The sequence below is a fragment of the Candoia aspera genome, chromosome 14, assembly GCF_035149785.1.
Source record: "Candoia aspera isolate rCanAsp1 chromosome 14, rCanAsp1.hap2, whole genome shotgun sequence".
NCBI lineage: Eukaryota > Metazoa > Chordata > Lepidosauria > Squamata > Boidae > Candoia > Candoia aspera.
This window is the reverse complement of record NC_086166.1, coordinates 7,089,674-7,109,895: the sequence shown is the minus strand read 5'-3', so window position 1 is coordinate 7,109,895 and position 20,222 is coordinate 7,089,674. Positions and strand designations below refer to the sequence as shown.

General features: G+C 43.7%; 1 protein-coding gene and 1 long non-coding RNA gene across 3 annotated transcripts in view; both read right to left on the bottom strand.

Moving 5' to 3' along the window:
- Window positions 1-16,300, bottom strand: part of LOC134505436 (uncharacterized) — a 289,243-nt gene extending 272,943 nt beyond the window's left edge. Inside the window, exon 1 of the long non-coding RNA XR_010068725.1 lies at window positions 16,264-16,300. This is a non-coding gene — a long non-coding RNA (uncharacterized LOC134505436). The remainder of the gene's footprint in view (window positions 1-16,263) is intronic.
- Window positions 1-20,222, bottom strand: part of DCUN1D3 (defective in cullin neddylation 1 domain containing 3) — a 31,435-nt gene that overhangs the window by 9,014 nt on the left and 2,199 nt on the right. The window lies entirely within an intron of this gene.

Genomic DNA, 20,222 nt, shown 5'->3' with positions numbered 1-20,222 from the left:
CAAGGAGAGCCTAAGCTCTCAAATATTCCTCCAGCTTTTGTCCTCAGATACTGATATGGTGGGGCTTACTTCCTCTGATGCTGGAGAGAACATGTAACTATTGCAGTAAGAAGCTATCCTGGCTGCAGCCACTACAGGTAGTCCTCACTTAACAACCATTTGTTCAGTGGCAGTTCGGACTTACGATGGTGCTGAAAAACCAACTTGTGACCGGCCCTCACACTTACAACCATCGCAGTGTCCCTGCGATCATGATCACAATTTAGGCGCTTGGAAACTGGTTCCCATTTATGACCCTTGCAGTGTCCTGTGGTCACATGATTGCCATTTTCGACCTTCCCGGCCAGCTTCTGGCAAGCAAAATTAATGGAGAACTGCATGATTTGCTTAACAACCACGTGGTTCGCTTAACGCCCGCAGAGATTTGCTTAACAACCACCACAAAAAAGTTCGTAAAATTGGGTTGGATTCGCTTAATGATTGCTTCGCTTTGTTTATTCGTTTAGTCGCTTCCAACTCTTCGTGACTTCATGGACCAGCCCATGCCAGAGCTTCCTGTCGGTCGTCAACACCCCCAGCTCCCCCAGGGACAAGTCCGTCACCTCTAGAATATCATCCATCCACCTTGCCCTTGGTCGGCCCCTCTTCCTTTTGCCCTCCACTCTCCCCAGCATCAGCATCTTCTCCAGGGTGTCCTGTCTTCTCCTTATGTGGCCAACGTATTTCAGTTTTGCCTTGAATATCATTCCCTCAAGTGAGCAGTCTGGCTTTATTTCCTGGAGCAACTGAAATTCTGGTCCTACTTGTGGTTGTTAAGTGAAGACTACCTGTAATAACCCCCGCTTCTATGAATTTCTTAAATCCCCTATGAAAACCACCTTGCTTGGTGCCCATCAGACCATCTCATGGAGGGACTTCTCCACTGTTTAGCTAGAAGCAATTCTGAAAATAACTTTTTTGCATCCTGAATTGCCTGACATTCAGTTTTGCTGAATAACATCAGGTTCTAAAGTCAGAAGAAGGGGAGATAGCGTTGTTGCTGTCTTTAAAGGAACTGTTTGTGCTTCCTCTCATTTTTGGCCTCCAAACCAAACTTTTCCAACAGATATACTAGCTGGGAATTCTGGATCTGTGTGAACGTTTTCTAGGAGAGCAAGAAGTTGGGGAAAGCCAGTAATTTGTACATACCATGGACATGGCAGTGTGCAACCTTTTGATGGATGGGAGTTACACTTAATAATTCAGGGGAAAGTGAAGATCGCAACAAAGGCAGTGGTGCTACAAAGTGGATGGGGCCTTGCCCTGTCTTTTTGTTCTTATTCCTTGGGCGTGGAATGGGTGAGAAATGTGTGTGTCTGTGTGTTTTAAGGAACTATGTTAAGCTTATTTTAGGTCCCACCCTGCAGTGTGTCCTCCCACCTCACAATGCAAGGAAACTGCAACACTAATTGAGGATACGCTAGTACAGTCGTTATGAAAATGTGTTTGGGAGTCGGATGCAGTCTTTGGCCTGAGGACTGCCACTCCTGAAAAAGAGAATCGCTACCTAGAAAGAGAGAAGGAAGAGGAACTGCAGGTCAGCTGGGGAGGGTTCAAGTCCCGGCGACTCATGGCTGTTCATCTGATCACGTCATCATGCAAGGCAGACAAGTCCAGACTTGCAAAAAAGAAAAAAAGTCTAAGGGAATTATTTGAAATTTCCCCGTGATGATCACCTATGCTTTCTAATTCATCTTTGGCTGGGTTCATGCTGGCTGGGGAATTCTGGGAGTTGAAGTCCACACATCTTAAAGTTGCCGAGGATGAGAAACACTGCTTTAAATAAATTGTTCTTTTGCAATCTGCTACAACATTTGGGTGGGAAATTCAGAAAATATGGGGCATTCCAAGCCAGGTGGCTAAAACATCTGCAACCTGGAGGGGATTCTGCAAGGAACCCCAGATCAATTGATCCATCCATCCATATCTATCTACCTATCTATCTAATTTATAAGGCTGCCCAAGTCATGACTCTGGGTGGTGTACATGTCAAAAACAAAACCCAATACAATAAAACAGATAAAAGACAGCTATAACCAGGAAACAAATGTCCTCCAACACAACCTCACTCAGGGAACCCTTACTGTATGTAACCCAGGGCTGGGGAAAACAGCCAGGTCTTCAAGGCCCATTTGAAGGTCAGCAGGATCAGGACTACTCAAACCTCAAGAGGAGACACTATTCCAAAAGGCAGGTTCTACAACAGAGAAGGGATGACTCCTGGGTTCCATCAAGAGGCATTGACTGAAAGGTGGAAACTGAAGCAGGACATTCTGATGGATCTTGCCAGATGGGCAGAATCAATGGGAGAGAGGTGGATACCCAGACCCTATGCTGTGAAAGACTTTATAGGTAACAACCAGCACCCTGAACTGCATCTAAATGTTCTCTGATAAGGAGTGCAGCTGATGCAGCAGAGGTGAGGTGTGTGTGTGTGTATACACATATCTCCATTGCATTCTGGGCCAGATACAACTTCTGAGTGGTCTTCAAGGGCAAGCATGGGTAGAACACACTGTGACAGTCCATGCAACTAAGGCATGAATGACCGTGAGAAGGGACTCCTGGTCCAGGAAGGATGCCATTGGTATACCAGATGAACCTGGGTAAAGGCCTTCCTGGCCAGAGCTACCACCACTCTTCAAGCAGGAGTTGGAAGTCCAAGAGGAACCCCAAATTGTAAACCAAACCAATTCTGTCTGGGGAATGCAACCCCGTCCAGAACTAGAGGTGGAAAATCCATGGTATCAGAAGAACCAGGAACAGGCAGCCACTCAGCCTTGTTGCTCTTTCTGAAAGAAAGAGGTAAAGCCAGTCTTGTTCAGAAAACCTGCTATGAACCCTCCGCAGCTGGCCTGCAGTTCCTCTTCCTCTCCTTCTCTCTTTCTAGGCAGCGATTCTTTTTTTCAGGAGGGCCAGTCCTTGGGCCAAAGACGGCTATGCCTCTCTTCACCTAAGCTGTAACAGCGATTCTGTAGGGAACCCCACTGTCCTTATTTTGTGGCAAACCAAGAACGACGACCTTTTATAGAAAGCTGCTCTGAAATTCCAAAGGTGGTCTCTGTAGGAAGTTTGTGCAAGATTCACAACAGCTTAAAAAAAAAAAAAAGATTCACCGCAATATATTTCTCAATTCAATATCCAGGGAGGAGAGCAGCTGCTTACAAAATAAGTTCTTCCCCACCTCTTCTTCATCCCTTGCTACATCCTGTGACCAGCGTATAATCCGATGCCATCTGTGCCTGAGTAGGCATCACTACATTATGCTTAATTTTTGAATGTTTATAATACATCACATTTATGGGTTTTTTTTTTACTGTTATTGCTGTTCATAGGACCATCACTTTGACAGGACTATGCATTTTATAAATAAATGAACAAAAAAATCATTTCAGGCTAAAAGGTAAAGAGTCCCTTGGGTCAAGTTTAACTTTGGGGGACTACATGTAGCTTCTCTGGCAATACAGAAGTGACTTCCTATTATTTCTGAGACAGTTTTTGATTTCCCAGTCTATTCTACAGCCCAGGGACTCCACGATAGTTTCCTATTCAAGTACTAAGCAGTTCCAACCCTGGTTAACTTCCCAGCCCAGACAAGGCTGGCCACGAACTTTCATCTGGAAGAAGCCACTGTCAAAAGAGGATCGTGTGACAGTGCCTCTGGCACACTTTCATCCCTACCAAGTCACAATCCAGGAAAGGAATGGAAAGGAAAGGAAAGGAACATCTGGGGAGATGGTCTTGGGACCTCATGAGGGAGAAACAGCGAGTTTTTCCAGCACTGCCATCAGCTTCACAAATGGGTGAGTAGAAATCCTACTGCAGGAGCTGGTAAAGTCCTTAACTTTCTGACCAACCAAGCTCCTTTCCACAAATATGCCAAAACCAGGGGAAAAAAAACATGATTTCACTCTTTAATACCCGCCCCATTTTCTCCAAGTTCACCACATTGCTGCATTACGTTATAAGGAAAGAACTGGAGTTGGATGATCCCAGGTATTGTTCTGGTTGAGCAGAAGACACCTACTCTGCTAAATTCATCATCAGTGTTTGAGAAGAGGGGAGGAATGGGGAATATTCTCATGCCGAGTGCTTCACATTCTTCATTTAAAGAAAAAGAACGTATATCGGCTACCGAGGGGAAAAACAACTCACTGCACCATGTTAATTATGGAACCAATTTAATTCTTGGGAACAGATGGAGGGTTAAATTGGAGATTTGGTGGGAGTTCCAACAAACTTTTACCACTCCTTGTGGCATTAGGTATTGAGAGCTTCGCTGTGAGAACTAGCCAAGTGCTGGGAAAAAATAATTGAGCCCGCAACCATGAGGGACAAACATTATTAAGAATAACAACACTTTTGCCACATGCGGCCTTTGGTGAGGGGAAAAAAAAAAGATCTACACACCTGCTCTCAGCGGTCTGTGTCTAATTGCCTTTTCATTTGCACACCTACTAATGATGAATAGCACTGGGGCATAAATCCACCCTACAGATAGTACACATTTTTTTTCTGGATTGGTCTTATTAAAAGTGATTAAAGCATTATAATCCACAACTAAAACTAGAGACATCGGTGATATATAAACATGAGCAATTAAGAAAAACTAACAGGAATGTGGTACAGTAAAAGCTGGCAAAGAACTACCAGTGCTTTTTATTGAGTGTTATTATTTTATTGAGTGTTTCAAAGGAAACTGATCAAGGCTGCTTTCACACAGTTTGTTCTTTGATAAACTCAAAGGAATCAGCTTAAATAGGTCTTTTTGGCGGTGACTCCCCAACCATGAAATACTGTCCAGGGAACCTGCCTCATACCAGAACTTTTTTCTTCCCAGGGCGTTTTGTTGCAAACCGCTCAGAGTCCCTCAGGTGGGAGGAGATGGGTGGTGACAAATTTGATAAGTAAAACAAATTAAATAAATAAATTAAACATATATTTATATTTACTTACTAAGATCCCTAAAAAGGGATTAAAACTTGTTTCTTGGCTAGTCTGAGAGAACAGTGTTTTTTTTTATCTGCTGTAGACTTTGCTTCTGCATGCAACGTTATTTCACTTTAAATATATATTAACTTCAGATATATCAGGGACGCGGTGGCGCTACGGGTTAAACCGCTGAGCTGGCCGATCAGAAGGTCGGCGGTTCGAATCCGCGTGACGGGGTGAGCTCCCGTTGCTAGTCCCAGCTCCTGCCAACCTAGCAGTTCGAAAACATGCAAATGTGAGTAGATTAATAGGCACCGCTTCAGCGGGCAGGTAACGGCGTTCCGTGTAGTCATGCCGGCCACATGACCACGGAAGTGTCTTCGGACAAACGCCGGCTCTTCGGCTTTGAAACGGAGATGAGCACCACCCCCTAGAGTCGGACACGACTGGACTTAATGTCAAGGGAAACCTTTACCTTTACCTTAGATATATATTTCATCTTTTAGATAATTATAACACTCAGTTTTACAATGAAGTTCCAGGCCAATGCACACTAGCCTGAGAGTAAATATGCACATATTGTGTTGTGTGTGTTTTTGATACATATATGTATGGTGAAAGTCAAAGGTCCCCTGTGCAAGCACTGAGTCAGGTCTGACCCTCTGGGGGGATGCAGCTTTCGCAATGTTTTCTTGGCAGACTTTAGAGCGGGGTGCTTTGCCATTGCCTTCCCCAGTCGTCACCTCGCCCAGCAAGCCGGGTGCTCATTTCACCGACCTCGGAAGGGTGGAAGGCTGAGTCAGCCTGAGCCGGCCACCCGAGAAAGAATCCAGCTTCTGCTGGGATTGAACTCGGGTCGTGGGGAGAGTTTCGGTTGCAATGCTGCCACCTACCACTCTGCGCCACACAAGATCTTTACATATGTGTATGCCTGTACATACACACACACTGTGTATATATATACACACACACACATACTGTCTGTGGGTGTGTGTGTGGGGGTGTATATATATATACTGTATATATTTACACTCTACCTTTCAGCCCCTATACCGAAGCCATGCAACTACATTACACAATGTTGTTGCTCTTTATTCTTCTTTATTATTTTTAAAATAATTTTAATACAACACGTTTCTATATACCGATTGAGAAAATACTGCATTTTCAAAAGAGATTTGACATCTTACAAATCAGATAGAGAAATAACACCCATGTTAATATAAGTATACAGAATCTAAAACAAAAGCTAAAGGTTTTTCAATCACACAGGGGAAAAAACAAACCAACCAGACTATTTTATCAATAACTGGCCTGTCTTCCTTCATATCCCTGAATTCAGCATCTAATCACATCTTGGAATGTTGCCAAAGCCTGACCACTGGATTTTCATAAAGTAATGTTGTAAAAATACACCTGTTTCATGCCATCTATTGCTCTCCACTTCGTAGCAATTCAAAGGAATGATGGCATAGTATTTAGAGCTCACTAGGAATATGTGAAGCCAGAAGGCTGAGGAGATGCCTCAAGTCAGGAGAAACTTGACAAAATAAGCCCGAAGGTCTAAACTGGGTGGGTGGGTGGAGAAGAGGCCCTCCAAGGCAAAATCTTAAGTAGGAAGCAGTGGGAATTTCAGCATGGAAAGCAGGCGTGTTGACCTTGCTATGAGAAACCTTTTCATGTAATTCTAATCCTGTTCTAACTGGTACTGAGATGAGGGGATGCTGGGAAATCCCTGAGAAAGGCCTTGTCTGGCAAGTCTTTCTCAACCTGTGGGGCAAGTTTCTTGAAATGGCCAGTGAGGTCCGTGGCTGTCCAGGACTTTAGAGAGACCTTCAACCATAGAAGTCCTGGATCCAGAATGGTCTGGCAGCCACCTGACAATGAGATGCAACTGGTCCAGGCATGAGTACCACTGCTCATTCTGATGGACTTCCACCAAAAATAAGGTGGCCTTCTGCTTCAATCTTCCAACTAAAGGCAGGAATGCTGAGCATTCAAGACACACATACTTCAGGACTTGTGTGCTCTTGAGGGGAAAAGTCTACAGTCTTCTCTCCCAACTATATCATAGCCCGAATTTTGCCCATGCAAGATTCAGAGTAGAAAGTTTTCAACACGGTGGATACAAGTAGGGCTGCAACCTACAATAAATGCTGCAGCAGGGAGAATCTTCAGCTGATCCTTTTCCCTCATGAGCTGACAGCATTCAGGTCTCTTTTCAAGAAGGTGTGGTTTATCCCTAGAGAAGCCTTATCCCAAACTTGCCATCCTCCAAATGGCCACGCAGGTTGGAGAACTCTGAGCTGAATCCACAGATCTTGAACATGCCTAGTTGATGAAGGTTATCCTGGAGATTCTGACCAACCTCACCCATTGTGCTTAGGCCCAAGGTGATTTAATTTTTGGCCTAGTACACTGTGCATACCCAGCCACTTTGGTTTGTAAACCATGATTTATGGCTTACTCTAGAAGTGGGAATCCCATAGTTTTCATCCCTTATTTTGCACGCCCCGACTGATTTTCAGCAACATGAGCTGTTAGCAAGGAGAACCATACCCATTTCTACCTTTTAACCCTCATTCCTAATTTTCCATAAACAGGCACACACATAAGAAGCCAGGCCAAAACCTTCCAGCTTACCCCATCTGATAACTACTATGTGACTTCCAGCCCAGCTATAACCTGCACTAAAAGCTCAATATGCAAAAACAATGTAGAAGCAAGCAATCAAATCCCAATGAGGCCTTCCTTAACACCCACTAGGTTGCTCCCTCTTTTTCCTCACCAAAACCTAAGCAATAGCAGAAGACTCAGATGGAGAAACAGATTGGCCATCTGCTTGGTGGCACCCACTGCAAAAAGAACAGTGTTGTCAACGGTGCTGAAGAATGCCGGTTTAAAAAGAAAAACTCAACTCACGCCACAAATGGATGTCATGCTGACATCATGCAATGGAATTAAGGATTTGCTTGACGGATTAAAGGAAAACAGATAAGGAAGACTTCCTTTTGTTGGATCTTAGGTAGAAGTTCCTAATAGTAAAATTAATTGACAGTATAGCTACTTCCCCTCCAAAAAAGATGAGTTTCTTTAGCTGAATATCTTTCACCAGAGGCTGGATGCCCTGATTTGTTTAAAAGTTGGCTTTCACAGCCTCAGTGGTCTTCTCCAGCATCTACACAGGTGTCATGCTATAAATGCAAGATATGATAGAACCCAGATTAAGGCACAGATCTCTCAGGAGAGGCATTCGTTTTTGGTTCTTGGTTCTCACAAGCCTTTCTTAACTTGAGTAACCCTCCGGGTATTTGCACTTCAGCTCCCAGAATTCCTCAGCCAGCACAGTCATTGCAGAAAATCCTGGGAGCTGAAGTCTCCATATACATTTGGTGGCTTTTCAGGTTGGAGAAAGCTGGCCTACCCCAAGATGATGCTTCCAATCTTGGTTTCCTAAACTGCTGCTGTAGAATGACACAAACCTGTAGCCTGTTGAAAACTGGGGCATCTTTTCAGCTGATCAAAACTCATGCAGATGTCTATTACAACAGTTGGGTATTTGTTTATTCATTTTGCAATACATGTGTGCCTCCTACTTTGCAAGATTCTGGGCAGCTCACAGTAGTAAAACTTCCTCCAAAAAATCCATGACGTTAAAATAATATAAACCTCTTTAACAATTAACACCAAAATTCCTGGGAAGTCTCTATCCATACCCACAGTTCAGCCATGAAATTCAGTGGCTGACTTTAGCACCATCACCATCTTATTGTTGTGGGAAACCTTGAAAATCACTCCTAAGAAAGATGGGGAAAATATTCTCTGCTGTTTCAACATTAAAAAAAAATGTTTAAAGGGCTGGACTGGGAAAATAACTGAGGTATGAGTCTGAGAAATTGGGAGAGCCAGCTTTTCAATCATGAAAAGCCAAAACTAGGATAAGGAGTGGGGGGGACATTAATTCTTCGACAGGTCTGACCCAGACAGCTGAACACTCCTCACACCTCCCTTCCCATCATATCAGCAAATGCAAGACTGTTTTTGAAATGCAAATCTGGACAGTGAGTCCATCTATATTGTCTCCTCTCTTGATCAACTACACTTTAAGAGCATTTGCCTTACGACACAATATTCCAGGAGCGAAAGCATCCCCTTTCATGTGACAGCCCTCCACAGATTAGAGCTCAGCTCTGCAGATTTCTGCTATCTCTGAATACCTGGGCCTTCCCCTTCCCCCCAGCTTCCATTGTCTCAGGACTGGCTCATAAGCTGCCCCCAGAACATCTAAATCCCAACATAGTTTTGCCTTGAATGGGTTTGCACAGCTGTATACCCACCACTCCATTTAGGTCCACACATAGAACCTTACACAGGAGGAGGAACGACAGAACACTGTGAAGAAATGTGGGCTTTGTTCACCCTGATACAGCTTTTTCTCTGGGTTCACACAAAGGGACTGGGCTCACACAACAGACTCTGCCACCAACAAATGAAATCAAGCTTAGCATGTTAGGTAAAGGTAAAGGTTTCCCTTGACGTAAAGTCCAGTCGTGTCCGACTCTAGGGGGCGGTGCTCATCTCCGTTTCAAAGCCTTGGAGCCGGCGTTGTCATAGACACTTCCGGGTCATGTGGCCAGCATGACTCACGGAACGCCGTTACCTTCCCGCCGAAGCGGTACCAATTAATCTACTCACATTTGCATGTTTTCGAACTGCTTGGTGTGCAGAAGCTGGGACGAGCAACGGGAGCTCACCCCGCCGCGCGGTTTCGAACCGCCGACCTTCCGATCGACAGCTCAGCGGTTTAACCCGCCATGTTACATGAATGCATTTGCCAGCTCTTTGGCTTAGTAGGTTGTATGAACACAGCCAGTTCATGTGGAGCCAAGCTTTGCCAGAGCTTCCCATTCACTTTGTGTGTGCTTTCAAGAGATGCTGCTTGTTTGAATCTGTCCACATCGCTGGTAACTCATGAAAGCTGCATTGGTACCTTGGCTGTCCAAATGTGATAGGAATCTATCACCCCCAGCCATTCCTTTCATTCTCATTCTCTCATACATACATGCTGGAACTCTCAAAAAGCCTGTTCCTCAGTTGCTATCCAATCACTACCTTCACCTGAGCAGACCAACCCCTTCCAGACAAGGATGGGTTACTGCAAATCTACACATAAACTCACTGTAAATAGCATTTAAGAGACATGATTTGCTCCAGGCTACTATTCCATGCTCCCAAAGTGCTGGGAACTGTCTCATTAGAGCAGTAATTCTCAGAGTGAGCACCAGGGTAGGCTTGGTACACCACAAGAAAACAGTTGACCAGTCATACACAAAGAAGTCAGTCATATATACTCCCATATGATCAGCTTAATCTCCTGCCAAGGAAGAAGCACGCTAAATCAGTTCTTCCACCTCATGATCAACCTCACATGGAACACACGATGGAATCTAGCCAGCCACCACTAATACTTGGTCAACCAGATCCCAACGAGCAACGCCAAAGACTTCATTCTTGATCAAGCAGTTGAAAGGCTGATGAACAGCAAAGGCCAAATGACTGTATGCCTTTCAAACTGAATAACTCTCAGAAATCAGCACTGACTGACCTTCTCTTCTGCTTACCACCTTTTCCTTTTACCCCCACCAGTGTCTCTTCTCACCCTTTTGATGCTAGTGATGTATGTTTCAAAATTCCTCCCCTCATCTTGGGACCCAGGATCAAATTATCTTTTTTTAATTAGAGCTTTATTAAATTTTCACAGTAAAATTAAAATACAAAATATAGAATACAGAAAAGGAAAAGGAAAAAAGAAAAACTAAGACACTGCAGAAAAAGAATGAAAATGTAAAGAGGTGACTTCTGACCTTCTCCAACGCAGATATAAATGCTTGTTATACAAATTTTATCTCTTACCATTAGATACACTTTTGCTAACAAGATTTCTATAAAAACGTGCAATTTAATCATCAAAACCCAAAATTAAAACTTTATTTTTTTCCATTAACAGCAAGTAATCCAAAAGTGGTTTCCAAGTCGAAACAAATCCAGGTATTTTCTCTTATCAATGCTGTCAGTTTTGCTTTTTGCACCAGTTCCATTAATTTGGCTATCGATTTGTCTCTTGTGGGGATTTGGACGTCTTTCCATCTTTGTGCATATAAAAGTCTTGCTGCTGTTACCATATAAGAAAAACAAAGTCCCATGTTGTTTCTCAAATTGCTGGTCCATCAAACCCAACAGGTTCTGATTTCATCTGTACATTCACTTTAAGAATCTTTTGAATCATAATACATATTTGCTCCCAAAACTTCTTACCCTTTCCACAAGTCCACCAGGGATGGTGAAAAGTTCCTTCGCCTTGGGAATATTTCCAACAAACATTTGATACATTTTCGACCAGGATCAAATTACCAAGGTACCTGACATTCCCAACTCCTTTGTATGTTTCCAGCAAAGGGAAGTTTCAGTCGTGAAAACCGTGAGACTGAAATATCCAGGGAATTTCACTCTTCATTTGCCTTTTTCAAGCAGCTTCATGCAGGTCTCTTAAAAGCCTAACGTGACTTTCCACTGGATATTTTGCAGTGTTGTATTCCCAAGCTAACAAGTACAGCCAGATTCCAGCGTTACAAGTTCTAGAATTTTATTTCAGCTTCCATGGAGCTGGAAGGGACATCGCTGGCCACCAAGACAATGTGCAAGTGTCCATCACATTTCACAGGTGTCTCAGCCCCAGTTCCAGAGTGTTCTGCAAATTGATGGCTGCAATTGCAAACGGCAAATTATACTTGTCTTTCTACCAGCTGAAGACATAGACAGATATGGGTCGCTATGCAATTACCATTATTTTAATCATGGGAAGGAATAAGCTACCACAAGCATCTAATTAAGACACAACACAGGAGGCCAATAGCCAGAAAAACTCTACCAACACTGCCTGATGATAGAGAAAAGATACCGTCTATTAGAAGATCTTCTCTAAGTCCTTTAAACATGGGCAATAAGAGGTGGAAATCAAAAAGCAAGATTACTGTCACACAGTTGTCAGAAAGGAAAAAGCTCTTCTAAATAAAGTTTGAGATTTTTCATTATTAGGAGTGGAGGATTTGGCTAGTCAGATTGCAACTCAGTGTTAGGAAGACGGCTGAAAGGCCTTTTTAAAGCACTGGGCTCAGATTTTTGGGTGCAGAAATAGAGGAATTTCTCAACTGAAATACTGCAGAAGTATAACACGAGGCTTTCTTCGCCAAACCCTGTGGAGACCTGTTTTCAGTTATAGTGTATGTTAAACTCAACGATAATTCAGAAACTTCCCTGTTTCTATTACACCATTCACAGTGCACTGGTGATTGGCGAAGGGCATTATAGTCTGTCCATTTCACTCATCCCCTCTCCTTGCTGTATGGTACAAAGCCAACCCCAACTGTTTCATTCCGCTCCGCAGAGGAAGGCTCTACACCAGTGTTTCTCAACCCTGGCAACTTTAAGACGTATGGACTTCAACTCCCAGAATTCCCCAGCCAGTTCCTGTCTACTTTGGAAAGTACAGCTCCCCAGTACACCACTATCAAAAGGAGAAGGTGGAGACACCAGTGATGGTGCCAAGTGTTGAGCTGGGTCCCAACATCCAGGCAAATCTTGCTGTGTTCCAACTTCTTAAATCAAAGGAATTTGGCTCCCCACCCAAATATGGTTGGATTACAACTCTCATCTTCTCTGACCACAGGTCACACGGGCAGGTAGTCGCAGTCCATTATATCATCCAGAAAAGAGCTTACAACTGGTGACCTCTACGGTGCTGATCTACAACTTCCTTTATTCCTACCAACCAGCCCGAGTTGCTGTGTGGTATTCCTGTAACATTTTAGAGGCCAAAGGCCATTTAGATGGGAACAAATGGTATGAGAGTTCTAGTCCCGCCTTAGGCACGAAAGCCGGCTGGGTGACCCTGGGCCAGTCCCTCCCTCTCAGCCCAAGAGCCAGTCAGGTGTGGTATGAGAGTTCTAGTCCCACCTTGGACACGAAAGCTGGCTGGGTGACCTTGGGCCAGTCCCTCTCTTGCAGCCCAACTCGATGCAATGTAGACCAGCCTCGTGGTGCACCCCGGGCAAGGTGACTTGTCATGGCTAAATAGTCCACACATCCGGCTGCTGGACCTCACAAGGATTGCCCAGCAAGAAAAAGCAGCATGAACACCGAAGTGCTCATACGATTAAAAAAAAAAAACCTGTTTTATCTTGTGTCTATCAACCTACTTCCTCCATTCTTGAAAAAAGAGCAAACGTTTCCCTGCTATCAGGCCTGCGGTGTTTTTAATCTTCCTGAACTTCGTCCTTCACGAAGGTTTCCCACACTCCCTTTCGGGTGCGCCACCAGTGCAGAAAATGCTGCAGAAGAAAACCAGCACACCACAGGACGGACAGTCCACCACCCACCCTCTGCCCTACACGACACCTCCAGCCCACCGCAGAGCCCTTCAGCAAACCAGGGTGAGGCTGGGCGCGTTTGATCAGCACACCTGAAGGGATCTTCCACCTGTCTTCTCAACACATCGAATCCGCAGAGAGATGGCCTTAGTCACCGCATGGACGCCTCAAAACACATTTGTTACTGCCTGCTTTCAGAGGCTTCCTCCATAAAGACGCGTCCCTGCTCTGGGCTACTATCCTCGACAGACACAGGGTGGGGGAATTTTCCACAAAAGGGTCTCCAGGAGAGGGAACTTTCCAAATAGTTTCCTGCCGGTGACAATTGTTAAATGGGCTGGAAATGAAACCATTTGAGACAAGGCCACTGTAACAGGGACACGAAATGGATTTTCTCTTCTCCTGCAGCTGTTGGCACCTTTACCTTCTGGTGGCTGGGAATTATGGGTGATGCAGCCCCATCACATCTTGTGGTGGACTTCAGTAATGTTGCTGGTTCTCAGGAAGGAGGAAGCACATTCCAAGGAGGAGGGCAAGATAAGAGGAGACACAGTCCAGGGATGGAACATGGGAAGACTAAGAGGTTCAGGGTCGCCTTGCCCGAGAGACTCCCAGTTTAGGTTGGAATAGAGTAGAATTAGTCTGGCAAGATTCTGTCTATATGGTGTGAGCAAATAAAGAACTGAAGTTTTTCGGCTGGGCCTGACACATCTGGATGACAACAACAATCTGGGCAAGACTGACTAGAAGGGAGACCCATCAGGAAGGTTGAGAGTGTAGTCCAACATCGAGAAGAACAGGGGCTTCCTCTTGCTGGTCTATATCCTAACGAAACTTCGTGCAACACGGCTCTTGGGACGCATTAACAGTTCTCAGCACTCTTCATTTTCTTTACGTATTTTAGCAATGCCGGAGAAGCAGCAGCTACTGCAGCCTCCTGTCTTAAACTATTAACCACTAGTCCAATCAAAACAACCCTAAAGTTAAACTTGAAAATTGTTCCAAATATTTATTCAGTCCCAGGCCTTAACTGTTACTGACTAGTGATTTTTATTTATTTTTTTTTAAGATACATGACATTAAAAAAAAAAAAAAATGCCCAAAACGGTCTGGGAAATGTTCCAGTTCACATTCTCCAGAAAATCTACAACACTTGTCCTGGACTAGTAGAGAGAAACCAATAACCCAAACGTAAATGTGAACGTTCTCCAAATTCAGGGCCAAAACTAAATGTCATAATGAGATTGTTTACCACTGCATACTTGAAGGCCTGCTCAGTGTTGTTGTTGTTGTTTTAGAAAAAAATGCAATTGCTAGAGGCCAGGTCAAAATGGAAACTGCAGAGAAGGGAGGGCCTGTGCCTGTAAACGTCCTTCTCTAAAGCAATACTGTAAATAAGAGCAGAATTACAGGTAACTTGCACCTTCAAGGGAGCATCAGTAGTTACATTAATTTGCCATATTGTGGTCTCAGCTGGATTTGGAAGAGCTGCCTATGCTTTCTAAAAGTGCTTAAGGAAGCACCAGACACACCTCTAAGCACAGTGCTGTACAAATTCTACTGCTGGTTTCATGCCTTGGTGCAACACCATGATGGGATTTGCTTGGTTTTTGCTTAGCTTGTTGCCTGGATCCAAACAAGAGGTTTGTAAACTATAGTTTAAGATGTAAAACAATGGGTGAACCCAGCCAGCTATGGTGAATCAACCACAGCTGGCTGGGTTCACCCATTGTTTTAAGTCTTAAACTATAGTTTACAAACCTCTTGTAAAAATACAGCCAAACAGAGCAGTGGCATTGTAATCTCAGTGACTGTGTTTGGTCCTTATCTGTGTTGTGTAAGGTTGTAAAGCAGCCCAAATGCAAGGATTACTTGCTTTTTCTTCCCAATTCCATTGCTAACTCAGTGAACAATCTATACATAACCATTCAGAAGATCCATTGAATTTAATTACACTTACATGCAAATCAATCTCAATTAAGCCTTTCATCCTCAGTTCTCCCCACTCCACATCCCTACTTAGCAAGATCAGAATATCTGTGCAGGTTTTCTCTAGAATACAATAATTCACACAGTCCCACACACATCCTTCCACCTGGTCACTTTTTAAAAAATTATATAGCAGATTCAAGATTCTTAAGAGGATCACAACATAGGCATATTGTGACCTGCACACAGAATAAATACAAAACTTACACCTGCAGGGAGGAGCAGACAGAAGATCTACTTTTCAGACTTCAAGCTAGCCTCTTTTCTTCAAAAGCTGCTTCATGGAGGGAGGAGGAACCACAAGATAGACCTTCCCAAGCCACATTTCATTATTAAATCAAATGCCAAACATGGAGATATTCCAACCACAAAAACATTGGCCTAAAATGACCGGCTGACTGAGAAGGCTGTATTCCAAATCTTGGGAAAGCATCAAAAGACTGACATACAGCTTTTTTTTCCTCTTTTCTTTTTTTAAACAGCACCCTTCCTCTTTCTACACCCCAAAAATAGAGCGGTCAGTACTACTGTTTCTCAACCTTGACCACTTTAAGATGTGGGGACTTCAACTCCCAGAATCCCCCTGCCAGCTTAGGGCCAAGGTGCTTCCTTGAAGTGAGTGGCATGGCCCCAAACCTAAATAATTCATTTTTCTATCCCATATTATTTTTGCCAGATCTTTCAAATCTGCTTCAACCTGTTCTCAGTTCCGTGCGACAGGCGGGCAGTTACCGATATTTCAATTGGTACAATTTCTTGAAACAAGATGGTGTATCGGTCTTCCAAGTTGCAGAGAGGACATCAGAGATGAGGTGGTAACAAAAACAAACCAACAACCTTGAGAGGACATAGAGCAGTGTTTCACAATCTTGGGAACTCTAAGATGCGTGGACTTTAACTCCCAGAATTCCCCAGCCAGCCTTGCTGGCTAGGGAATTCTGGGAGTTGAAGTCCACGCATCTTAGAGTTGCTAAGGTTGAGAAACTCTGATATAGAGGCATGCAGACCATAGGGCATCTATGGCAGGACTCCTGGCCACATGAGCTCAGCCATGGAAGAAAGCAGAAAAGAAGCAATGCAGGACTATCTGGGCCGAGTTCCCAGGAGTACCATCCCTCCAGCTCTCTACTGCTCAAGGTAAGAGAAAGACCCAACAATGGTACAAAATCCCCTCCATCAAGACATAAGTCATCAAAACTATATTTGCCTGGTTATACTTCGGGTATGAAAAGTAGAAAAAGCATCAAGTGGGTTGCCGAAAGCTTCGTGGTCTCCACAATCGTCCATTTAGACCTGATCCTACTACTCTGGAGAAGGGGGGATTGGTTTTTTGACATTTGGGGTTAGCTATTCTAACCCATAAATATTGCAGGAGTACAGGTAGTCCTCGACTTACGACCATTCATTTAGTGACTGTTCAAAGTTACGATGGTGCTAGAAAAAATGACTTGCTACCAGTTCTCACACTTACGACCATCACAGTGTCCCTGAGGTCACATGATCAAAATTCAGGTGCTGGACAACTGGCTCATACTTACAACAGTTGCAGCATTCCGGGGTCATGTGATCACTATTTGCAACTTTCCCAGCCAGCTTCTGACTAGCAAAGTCAATGGAGGAAGCCAGATTCACTTAATGACTGTGATGACTCACTTAACCACTGTGACTCACTTAACAACCATGGCAAAAAGGTCATAAAATTGGGCATGACTCACTTAACAACCACCTAGCTTAGCAACTGACATTCCAGTTCCAATTATGGTCATACGTCGAGGACTACCTCTATAATGGTCTCATCAGTTCTTGCTCAGCACTTAGTGCACCTCAGAAGCTTACCCACACATTTTGGAAATGACATGCCAATTCCATAGCCCTCAAGGTTGAGGAACATCTGCAGCTGCACCTGCCCCTTCCTAGACACATGAAACAACTAAGACTCCCACTACCACTGCAGATGCCCAGTATGAAATGGGGAGAAAAATCAAAATGAAATGTCAACTGGGAAATATAATATACAAAAAAATTACTTAAGTATCTTAAAATGCCTAACCTAAAGCGGTTTCCTAACAGACTAAACTTTGTCTGCCTGACTTTTAAAGGGACAAGGCAACTGAGGGAAGAACAAAAAGCTTTCAGGAATTTTTTTAGAGGAAATCTGTGGTTCTCGAGTGTATTCAAAGAATTTGAGGGACAGCCTTCTACTGGAGTCCAGAGCCATACTGGAAAAGACAGAGCACCCATTGTTTCAGCAAAACTACCCAAAAAGTACAAACATTTTTCACAATGCTAGCTGTAGAAGAAAATATCTTTCAGTTAGTATTTGTTTAACCACTGTTTGCCACAATTATTAGCCATTTCTCATTAAAACAAACCTCTTTTGGCTATTCCCTCCCCTAACCAAAAATTATTAACTTAACAAAGACTTCACAATGTTGTTATCCCCGTGCAACTATTTTTTAAACTGATATCCTAATAATTTTTCCCTCTCAAAGAGTAGAAGCTCCTGATAACAGAAACTTTATGTCTCCTTTTTTTAAAAAAGGACATTCTTAGGTATGGTCCTAATAGGTTTTGTTGCTTAAAAAGAAAAAACAGAAACGGAGTGGATGGTATTTAAATCTAGATCGTTCTGGGATAGACCCTGCCTGAAAACATAACTTTCCAGGTAAAAAGCCAGGATTTCACAAACAAAGAATGATATTGTATGGAGAAAGCAGTCACTGTACGAAGCAAAATAATCATTGCACAAAGAAAGAAAACACCTCTGAACTCATTACTCACATGAACACTAAGGCCTCTTGGGGGCAGGGTGTTCTCCTTTTTTTAAATACAGCTTCTACACCCTTCAGATAGGAAGAGAATATAAATGATGACTGGAAAAGCAAGCCACATTGGAATGTTGCATTTGGTTTGCGTGTTTCTGCACAGCCAATCAAGAGAAAAGGAAGGCCATCTATTTTCTATAGTTTTCCTATGGATCGATCCAAGTCAGAACTAGGGGCTGTGAGCTGTACAATGACAGATTGTGCTATTCACCTAGATGGGGCTGGAAGGAGGGTGCGCACTGAGGGGAAATTCCCCATTTGTTCCCATCACATCAAGAAGAATGCTACGAACACAACACATTCTGGTAAAGCATCAGCATGGCAGCTGCCCAGGGGTGGGGAAACGGTAGTACTGTTGAACTTCAACACCCCAAAGACCCAGCCAACATGGTCCATGGCAAAGAATGCTGGGAGTTGTTGTTCAGCAACATCTGGAGGCCCATGGTCCTCCGCCCTGCGCCCTGTGATCCTGGATGCTCAAGGCCGCAACAGCAACACCCCTGATTATTCAAATTAAAGGTTCATCTGGTCCAACATCCTGCTCCTCATAATGAGCTGCAGGATGTAAACAATAGTCAATACTGGTATGTTGCTCCTGGATGTCGAAGCTTTTCTGGAATCCCTTAACTTGTCTTTCTAAAGACAGGGGAAGGAAGCTGAGGTTCAACCAGCAGCAGGAGAAAGGTATCACCAACAGGGACAGGGGGAGATACGGGAAAAGTCTGAGTTATCTCCCTCGAGACATTAACCCAGAACAGAAATTGTGACTTCCCGGTTTTCTGTATGACAATATTCACATTTTCTTAGGTAGGGAATGAGAAGCAAAAGCACCCTCTTCAAGCTCACCACTGAATATGTGCATAAGAGAACGGCAGATCTCAAGTTTAAAAAAAAAACCTGCCTTTACATATTAAGTGACAGCTCTCACATCCAGCTTTAGATAGGAAGAGGTCCAATGTGCCTTACACTCCCCAGCTAATGGCATACAGTATTTCAGCAATCTTTGGGAAATATAGTTATATACCTGTAAGAAAACTGATTTGTTCTCTGATCACACTAAGGCAGTATTTCCCAACCTCAGCAACTTTAAGATGTGTGACTTCAACTCCCAGAATTCCCCAGCCAGCACAAGTTGCTGAGGTTGAGAAACACTGCACTAGGGTAACCAAAACAGTAGCTTCTACTTTGTCAGTTCAAGCCCCACAAAGCATACTTACCCAGCAGGAACCCCTTCCAAATTTAGCAGCCCTTCCTTTTGAGTAAACATGCATAGGGATGGGCTCCAAAGTGGATCTTTAACATTTATTCTAAAGAAGTAGGGCGAGGAAATGGGGTGGGAAAAAGGCTTTACAAAATCACAATGACTGAAGATAGCAGAAGAGCTGAATTAGGAAAGAGCATCCCTATTTTAAGTCAAACACTGAAAAAGGTTGCATCTTAAAACATATTGGCTCAGTATGGGATTTCGAAAGGTCTTTCCTTCAGAGTCGAGACATACCCATAGGATTCTGTGTTGATTCCTCAACATCTAGCCCAACCTCATTGGATTCCCATAACTTCCCAGCCACCATAGCCATGCTGGCTATGGATGATGGGCATTGTAATCCAGCATATACAGCGGCTGCAAGGGATGGGAAATGGAACTTGCCTTTCACCTCCCTTCAACGCTGTCCTGATTAACTGTTCTTGTATATTGTCCCTCACAGAACATTTTGCAAAAGAACAACACAGCCCCCCCTTCTAGCCATCACACTGTGGACTTAACTTATCAATGGGACCACAAGTAACGTCTCCCCAACTGATCTTGGTGCACAGGTTAGCAGGCATTGAGAAAGGCAACCTTTTAAGCATTTGGATGCTAAGCCACAAAGGATTTTATAGACTAACCTTGATTTGGTCTGACAACATACAGAAAGCCTGTCTAGCACTTTAATGGCTGGTGTTATGTACTCTCCAGCAGCTTCACATAGATACACAAAAACAATACCACCAGTGGGTTTTCACAACGCAC